The 8410-nt window shown below is 35.8% G+C and overlaps 1 non-coding gene across 1 annotated transcript; it reads right to left on the reverse strand.

Annotated features, from left to right (window-relative positions):
* Positions 1-3293: 3293 nt before the first annotated feature.
* On the reverse strand, positions 3294-3421 carry LOC143406599 (small nucleolar RNA SNORA40). The gene has a single exon (XR_013092243.1). It is a non-coding gene; the product is annotated as a small nucleolar RNA SNORA40 (small nucleolar RNA).
* Between the last annotated feature and the right edge of the window lie 4989 nt (positions 3422-8410).

Consider the following 8410-nt stretch of genomic DNA (forward strand, 5'->3'; position numbering starts at 1 on the left):
AACAAACCAACAGAGTTTAGCAACATACAAGTCCCATTATATGCAAAACACATTGATAGAGAATAGAAATATCTGCAATAAAACCCCCATTGGGATGAGAGAATGGGAAGTAAAATACAGGAGCCAAGAGTTCCTGCCATATATCATATTTGACTTGAAAAGAATTCTTTGCCCTGTTTCTTGTCATTAGAATAACTTCTTTTGTCAGTAGATATTAATCAGTTGCCCTGGATCTGCTCTTCTTCATGGTTTATTTTTCTTTTTTTGTCCTCAGTGGTTATATGGGAGATATGAATATGAGCTATTCCCATGCCTTTTGCAATAGGATTAGGAATTTGAGATGAACTTTAGTCATTTTAATTGCAGCCTGTTATTTTCCAGTGTTGGTAAGGCAAGTCCCTGAAAACATATGTGGATTTCCAATCTGTGCCTTTTAGGCAATTCCACAGGCTAGTACCAATGGCCAGAAATATCCTCAAACCAGTTGTTGTTTTAAAGTAAACTCCCACAGCTTTCTCAATACCTGCCTACTACATTGCTCTGCTCACCCACTCCCCCACTCCCATCCCAAAGTATCTGTACCCCTGCCTGCCTTGGACAGTTTAATACTCAGACTAGGGAAAGAAACACTACCACTCAGATTCTTGTACCTATTTATATCCATATGGTGGCTTTATTGAGAGGTAATCATCCCCCTTTCTAAATATTTTTTAAATAGATGCTTTAGCTGGTTGTACCTGTAGTCCCAGCGTTAAGGAGGCTTAGACAGGAGGATCAGTTGGTCCCAGAAGCTTGGCAATGTGCAGGTTTTAATATAATCTTCTGCTCTTTCCTACATTCTTGCTTTTGTTGGCAATAGCTTTCCTTGGAGAAGAGCTTTTTAAACCTTCAAATTTCTCAGCAGGCTTGAATAGAAAATCTCAGGAAAGAAATGAATTTCTTAGTAAAAACATTTACCCCAGCCCCTGTCTGCACTTGACTAAACCAATTTAATAAAAAGCTTGTCCTTTAAAAAAAAATAGGAACAGAACTAGAGAGCACACTCTCTAATTCTACATTTTTTATAAAAAGCCATTTGTACTCTTGCCTAAGTGGGGACAAGTTCAGAAAACCAAGCTAACATAGGTGTGTATTTGCCTATTTGTAATTTTTGTAACCAAATTGCAAGAGTTATCATCTGCTCAGTCCAGGTCTATTAGAGCCCTGCTCTTTTCTTGATTCTGCCTGTGATAGATTCGGAGTCCACCATTTGTAATGTTCCATTATCAGTACCAGATTTTGTAGGTTCTGAGAACAAGTGAGAAAGACACAGTTCAAAGAGTCTCATAAAGAGTTTATTGATATATAAAACTGAAAACTTGAGGGTTTGCTCAACCCCGGGGGATGCTAACAGGATCACATTTTGTTTTGTTCATGTTTAAGTGTCACGACTTCTGTGTTGTCTCCTTCCTCAAATAGGGCATTATTTCATATTGGGTCAATCTCATAAAACTGGAATCATGGTTCCCTTCCTTCTGTGAGTCCAGGTAAGTGTTTGCACAAGTGAAATGTGAGAAAGATTTAGGAAGTGAAAGTGAAGTTTCAGAATAAGCTTTGAAAGTCACATTTTACCTCATAAATATACATAATTATAACTTGTCAATTAAAATACACACAGAAAAGAGATATATCAAAAATAGAGTGCCAAATACTTACTTATATGTTGGAGAGGGAGTTAAGGAAATGGAAGGATGATATGTGGAGGTAGCCTCCCTGCATCTGTACTATATAATTCTTTTTTAAAAATTTTTTTTTTTTAGTTGTAGATGTACACAGTATCTTTATTTTTATGTGGTGTTGAGGATTGAACTCAGTACCTCACACGAGCTAGGCAAGCGCTCTACCACTGAGCCACAATCCCAGCCCCTGTATAATTCTTTCTAAAAACAAATATCTGAAAAAAATTGAGTAAGCAGGCAAAACAAATTGATTGGGTCTGTGTAAGAGGTGTGTAGCACTGTGGAGCTTCTTGAACAAGGTGCTCATGTTGTTGGGATTGGGGCTGGTGAGAGACAGGCTCTCATTCTCACTTTTTCTCTTGTATCCATTTATCTTTGTGGGTTCTCATGTCTTCAGAGGTATAATTTTAATCTCATTCTCTCCTATTTTATGCCCAGCTTTTCTTCCTAAATGCCACGTTCAGACCTATCACTAGAGAGGCAATGTCTGTGGATTTCTTCATCAGTCTCAACAATTATGTTAGGTTTTTGCTTTGTAATTGTTCCCTTATTTTGAAAAATCTGTTCAATTTCACTGATCAAACCCTAGTAATACAATAAGTTTTCTTTTGTGTGTTCACATATGACACGAGTAACTTCAACTGACATCTTCCCAAGTTCAAATGCAGTGGAAAAATCTTTATATCCCATTTGAGTCTCAAGATTCCTTCTAATTGGACCAACTTGGACCATATAGTCATTTCCTACCAATCTGTATGACTAGATGAAGGAAAAAAATTGTCTGATATATATATATATATATATATAATTTTTTTTTCACACTTAAATTAATCACAGTGGCCCAGGAAATTCAATGTATTTATTAGCCAATTCTGACTCACAGGCCTCTGTTTTAGAAAAGTGCTTGCAGTGAGTGAGATGCAGTTGATTTCCAGGAGTTCAAGAAGTTGAGAGAGGGCGGGTGGGGGGGGTCGGCATGGAAGATACAAAGTATCCATTGTATGGTGACCAGTGCATCTGTGGAGGCCTGAAAAGTTTGGACATATTTTGTGGCAAGGGAGAGTTATTGAATGCTGCTAAAAAATGAGGACCTAGGAGATTTCTAATTCCACAATTGCAGGAATGGTATTTTATTTTATTTTTGTGTTCTCAGTCCTAACATTCTGCTGTACACATAGTGGTTGCTCAAAAGTTATCATTAGATTCTTGAATAATTTAACTTATGAATTTGAAAGATTGCTCAGATACAGTGTGGAAGATTGGTGGGAAGCATTTGAACCAGAATTATGAACTTGCCTACATAGAAAATACAGTCAAAAAAAAGAAGGATGTTAGGCTAGAATTCCAGAGTATACCATTGTTTATTGGGAAAGGAAGAAGTGACTATAAAAGGGATTGAGAAACAACAACCATAAAAATATAAATCTCTTTGTGAATTCACAGAACTAGCACACAGACTGTCACTCTGAGGAAAACTGAATGTTCAGCTTTTCGGCAATGTTTGAATGCATTCATGGTAGTATGTGCCTTTTAATGAATAAATGAGAACTGGATTTATTTTTCTTTTTTGTCTACAATATTTTTCAATGTATATCAAAATTCTTACTGAAACATGAGTTCTGAGTTGCAAAAGAGGGTTTACTTTTTTTTTCACCAGTATATAAATCTTGTCCACAAGTTAAACAAATGCACACACAAATACTATGGAATTTTTTTACAGGTAGGAAATAAATTTGGATTAATAATCAAACATAACAGGATATTATTATTTGGAAATAAAGCAACTGAGTAACAAGCGTATATGAAGACTTTGACAATTTATCCAAGTTTATGATACGATGCCCAAATGAGTCAAATTTTCAGTTAGTGCTATAACATTTGAGACACTCCAACTTTATTTATCAAAACCCTCTTGAATGTCTTCCATACACAAATATCATAAATAAGTTTTTAACTCTAACACAGTTACTTCCACTTTAAGAAACACTCTTTTTAAGTCAGTTCCCTCCTAGGTGTTTATCTGACCAGGGTTATCACCTAAACAGAGCCCTAGGACATTACTGGTTTTGTGGTTTGTATTGCAGGTTCTCAGGAAGACAGTATGAAGCTGTGCAACGTCTTTATATCATCCATTTCTTGTGGATACAATGAGTTATTTTCTCATGGCTTTCTGTATAATTACTGACACTAAAAAACAAATCATGCTGTGATTGGTCCAAGAATTCAGCCATAAAATTGGCACTTGTCAAGTATCCATTATAAAATTCAAAGCATTATACAGATTTTAGTAGTATTGTTTTATTCTCACAACATCAGCACCTATGCATAATTACTACTGTCATGCCACCTATACTTTAAATCCCTTGAAGACAGTGATAATAGTATTTTTCAATCCTTTGTTGTTTCTGCCTATTACTGTAAGTTATCAACTCTAACAGTCTGTTGATTTTTTTTGAGTAAATTTTGTAAAAAAAAAAAAAGTCAGCAATTTACAATTAAAAAAAATCAAAATGAAAGTTCTCTGGTAGAGACTATTCCTTTAGTGGGGTGAGGTTAGTGAGATATTTCAGGGTTATGCATATAAAAGGACTTACAATGACTCTTAGTTTCTTCCTTGCATACCACTTTGGTTTAACTTTTTAAAACAAATTAAAACATTTTAATCAACAAAATAAAAATGTGTATTTTTGGGGGCTGGGGATGTGGCTCAAGCGGTAGTGCACTCGCCTGGCATGCGTGCGACCCGGGTTGGATCCTCAGCACCACATACAAACAAAGATGTTGTGTCTGCCAAAAACTAAAAAATAAATATTCTCTCTCTCTATCTTTAAAAAAAATGTTAAAAAATGTGTATTTTTGCAGCATATAATGTGATACTTTGAAATATGCAAAAAAAAATTAAACAACAAGAAAACAAATAATCCAATCAACAAATGGGCCAAGGACCTGAACAGACACTTCTCAGAGGAGGACATACAATCAATCAACAAGTACATGAAAAAATGCTCACCATCTCTAGCAGTCAGAGAAATGCAAATCAAAACCATCCTAAGATACCATCTCACTCCAGTAAGAATGGCAGCCATTATGAAGTCAAACAACAACAGTGCTGGCGAGGATGTGGGGAAAAGGGTACACTTGTGCATTGCTGGTGGGACTGCAAATTGGTGCGGCCAATTTGGAAAGCAGTATGGAGATTCCTTGGAAAGCTGGGAATGGAACCACCATTTGACCCAGCTATTCCCCTTCTTGGACTATTCCCCAAAGACCTTAAAAGAGCATATTATAGGAGTACAGCTACATCAATGTTCATAGCAGCACAATTCACAATAGCTAGACTGTGGAACCAACCTAGATGCCCTTCAATAGATGAAAGGATAAAAAAAATGTGGCATTTGTACACAATGGAGTATTACTCAGCACTAAAAAATGACAAAATCATGGAATTTGCAGGGAAATGGATTGCATTAGAGCAGACTATGCTAAGTGAAGCTAGCCAATCCCTAAGAAACGAATGCCAAATGTTTTCTTTGATATAAGGAGGGCAACTAAGAACAGAGCAGGGAAGAAGAGCATGAAAAGAAGATTACCATTAAACAGGGATGAGAGTTGGGAGGGAAAGGGAGAGAGAAGGGAAATTGCATGGAAATGGAAGGAAATCTTCATTGTTATACAAAATTACATATAAGAGGAAGTGAGGGGAAAGGGAAAATAAAAAAAAACAAGAGAGAGAAATGAATTACAGTAGATGGGGTAGAGAGAGAAGATGGGAGGGGAGGGAAGGGGAGGGGGGATAGTAGAGGGTAGGAAGGGCAGCAGAATACAACAGACACCAGTGTGGCAGTATGTAAAAACGTGGATGTGTAACAGATGTGATTCTGCAATCTGTATAAGGGATAAAAATGGGAGTTTATAACCCACTTGAATCAAATGTATGAAATATGATATGTCAAGAGCTTTGTAATGTTTTGAACAACGAATAATAAAAAAAGAAATATACATACCTTGAAGAATGGCTGAATCAAACTAACTAACACATGTATCAATTCACATATTTATATATTTAGTTTTTGACTGTAATTTATCACTTTGAAGCTTTGCATTCATTGACAAGATTGTCCTTAAGTTTTGCAACGAGCCTGCATGTGATCTAGGTGGTGGAACTCTCTGAGTTATGCCACCAGTATTGCTTGCTAGAAGGGTGGCAATTGGCAAATTTGGTAGCTTTTTAAAGTTTCTCTTACTATTTTTTAAACAGAATATTTAGATACACATAATAAGATTTTGTAAAAAGTCAATGAGTTAATTCCTTGAAAGATCTAGTCGAACATGCCAGCACAGAGAAAGTGGTCCAAAAATGTTCCTCTGTTTTTACAACAAATTACATATTGGTTTTTGTGTGTGATAAGTACACTTAAATTTGCTCTCCTAGCAGTTCTCAAGCATACAATAGCTGTTGTTAACTTCAGGCACTATGATGCACAATAGATCCCTTGAACTATCCCTTTTATCCAACTGAAATTTTTTGCCCTTTGACCAACATCCCCAATTTCCCTCCCTAGCCCCTGGTAACCACATCTCTACTTCTATGAGTTCATTTTTTTAAAATTTCACTTTAATTGAATTGCAGTATTTGTCTTTCTGTGCCTGGCTTATTTTACTTAGCATAAAGCCCTCTGGGTTCATCCATACTGTGACAAATGACAGACTGTTTTAATGCACACATAGAAATAAAACCCTGACAAAATTCAAAGGTGGAAAGGTTTACAAAGCAAAAACATTTTGTTTAAAAATCACACTCCCATCTAAATGACTTTTAAGGTAAAAATAAAGTGATTAAAATTATTATGTTACAGGATAAGAAGGAGAACCTTATGTTAAAAAATAACATAATTGGTTCAACGCTAAAGTTAATGTAATCCCATGGTCAAACACTAGCACAAAAATATACCAAAACTTCAACACAGAATGGTGAAAAAAAAAAAAAAAAGAATGCTACACACAGGCACACACACAAACATGCCATGTGGAAGGGAAGAAGAAAAGAAACAGGGAAGAACAGAGTTAAAATAAATAAAATAGAAAACAATAAAAAATACCAGATCTGCAAAAGAAACATAAGAATTGATTCTTTGGGAAAAATAGAGAAGATAAACTTCTAGGAACTCTAATCATGAAATTTTTTTTTTCAAGAAAAGTAGTAATATAACAACATATATGTAGGAGATTAAAAATTATGAGAATATTATACACTTCTCAGTGTTAATGCATTTGAGTATTTCTATGAAATGACATATTTTGTGGAAAATACTTAAGTTCTAAAATATACTAAGAAATAAAATGAAAAACACACACTGAAAAATTATTTCCACATAAAACTGAATTATAACAGATGACATTATGAAAGTACAAAGCCCAGATTTAACATTTCCATGACAAATCATGTGGTCAAGAGGATAGAAAAGAATGGAAATTTATGTGATGAGGCTTTGGGGATAGTAAAGCCTGGAAAGTATAATCACTTTTATGATTCTAAACATGAAAATTCAAAATAAAACCCTAACAAATTACATAAAACAAATTATTTAAAAAAAATCACTGTTTTCAAATGTTTGTATTCCATGGGATAATGGTTAAATATTAGAAATATCAAATCCAATGAGAAAAAAAGTATCTCATTTTCAAAAAGCTGAAATGTGTTTGATAAAATGCAGTACTCACTACTTGTCAAAGCTTTTAAAAAATGGGGAAGAGAAAAATCCCAATTTGATTCCAGTGTGTTCCCCTACTCTTCAATAGTCATTCGCTTCTGTGGTTCTACCCTATAATCTCGTTTCATTCAAAACTAAATCTTACATTGCCCTACTTTTTATCCTTCTTGTTCAATTTCTCCACTAATCCCCCGGTGACTATTGTTAGAAGGAATACAGATCACTCCTCTCCTATTTTTCCCTTTTCATTTAGCTTTTAGCCTAGATTAGATTCAAAGGTTGATCATAACCAATTGCAGACATTTATTACCTTTGCAACTAGTCCATTTTCTGTTACTGCAATGAAGTACCTGAGGCATGATAGCTTTATTTTAAAAATGTTTATTTAGCTCAGAGTTATGAATGTGCAAGGACATGGTGATGGCATCAGCTCAGTCCCTGATGAAGCATCACAATGGAGGGAGCACCTGTGGGCGCTTGAGATCACATCACAAGACAAGAAGTTGAAAAGGATGTGCAGTGGTCAAGTTTGTTAATTTTATTCTTTTATATCAGCCCTCTCATAAGAACCAACCTAGGGAACCCACAGAAGTCATCTCAATCCCCTCCTAGGGCACACTCCCAGAGACTGAAAGATCTTTCATTAGTCTTCACCTCCCCAAAGTTCCATTTCACTTCCCACATTGCCATCCCAGGGCTGGGGGTGGGGGGTGGGGGGATGGGGACATGCTTCTGACACAAGCCCTTGGGGGACAAACCACATCCAAACCAAAGCACCCTCTTACCTTCTTGCCATCATTGTCAATATCCCAACTTCATAAAACCCAAATACCACATGTACCATAATTGTATTCTAATAGCTGAACACAGGCAGTCTAATCAGTCTAACTTTCAGTTGTTAAGCATCTGCCTCAAACACACCCAAGCCTGCCTAACACTCCTATTCAATTTCCCACTATCTGGGATGACTGAGTTACCTTT

This window comes from Callospermophilus lateralis, chromosome 8 (genome assembly GCF_048772815.1).
Source record: "Callospermophilus lateralis isolate mCalLat2 chromosome 8, mCalLat2.hap1, whole genome shotgun sequence".
Classification (NCBI taxonomy): Eukaryota; Metazoa; Chordata; class Mammalia; order Rodentia; family Sciuridae; genus Callospermophilus; species Callospermophilus lateralis.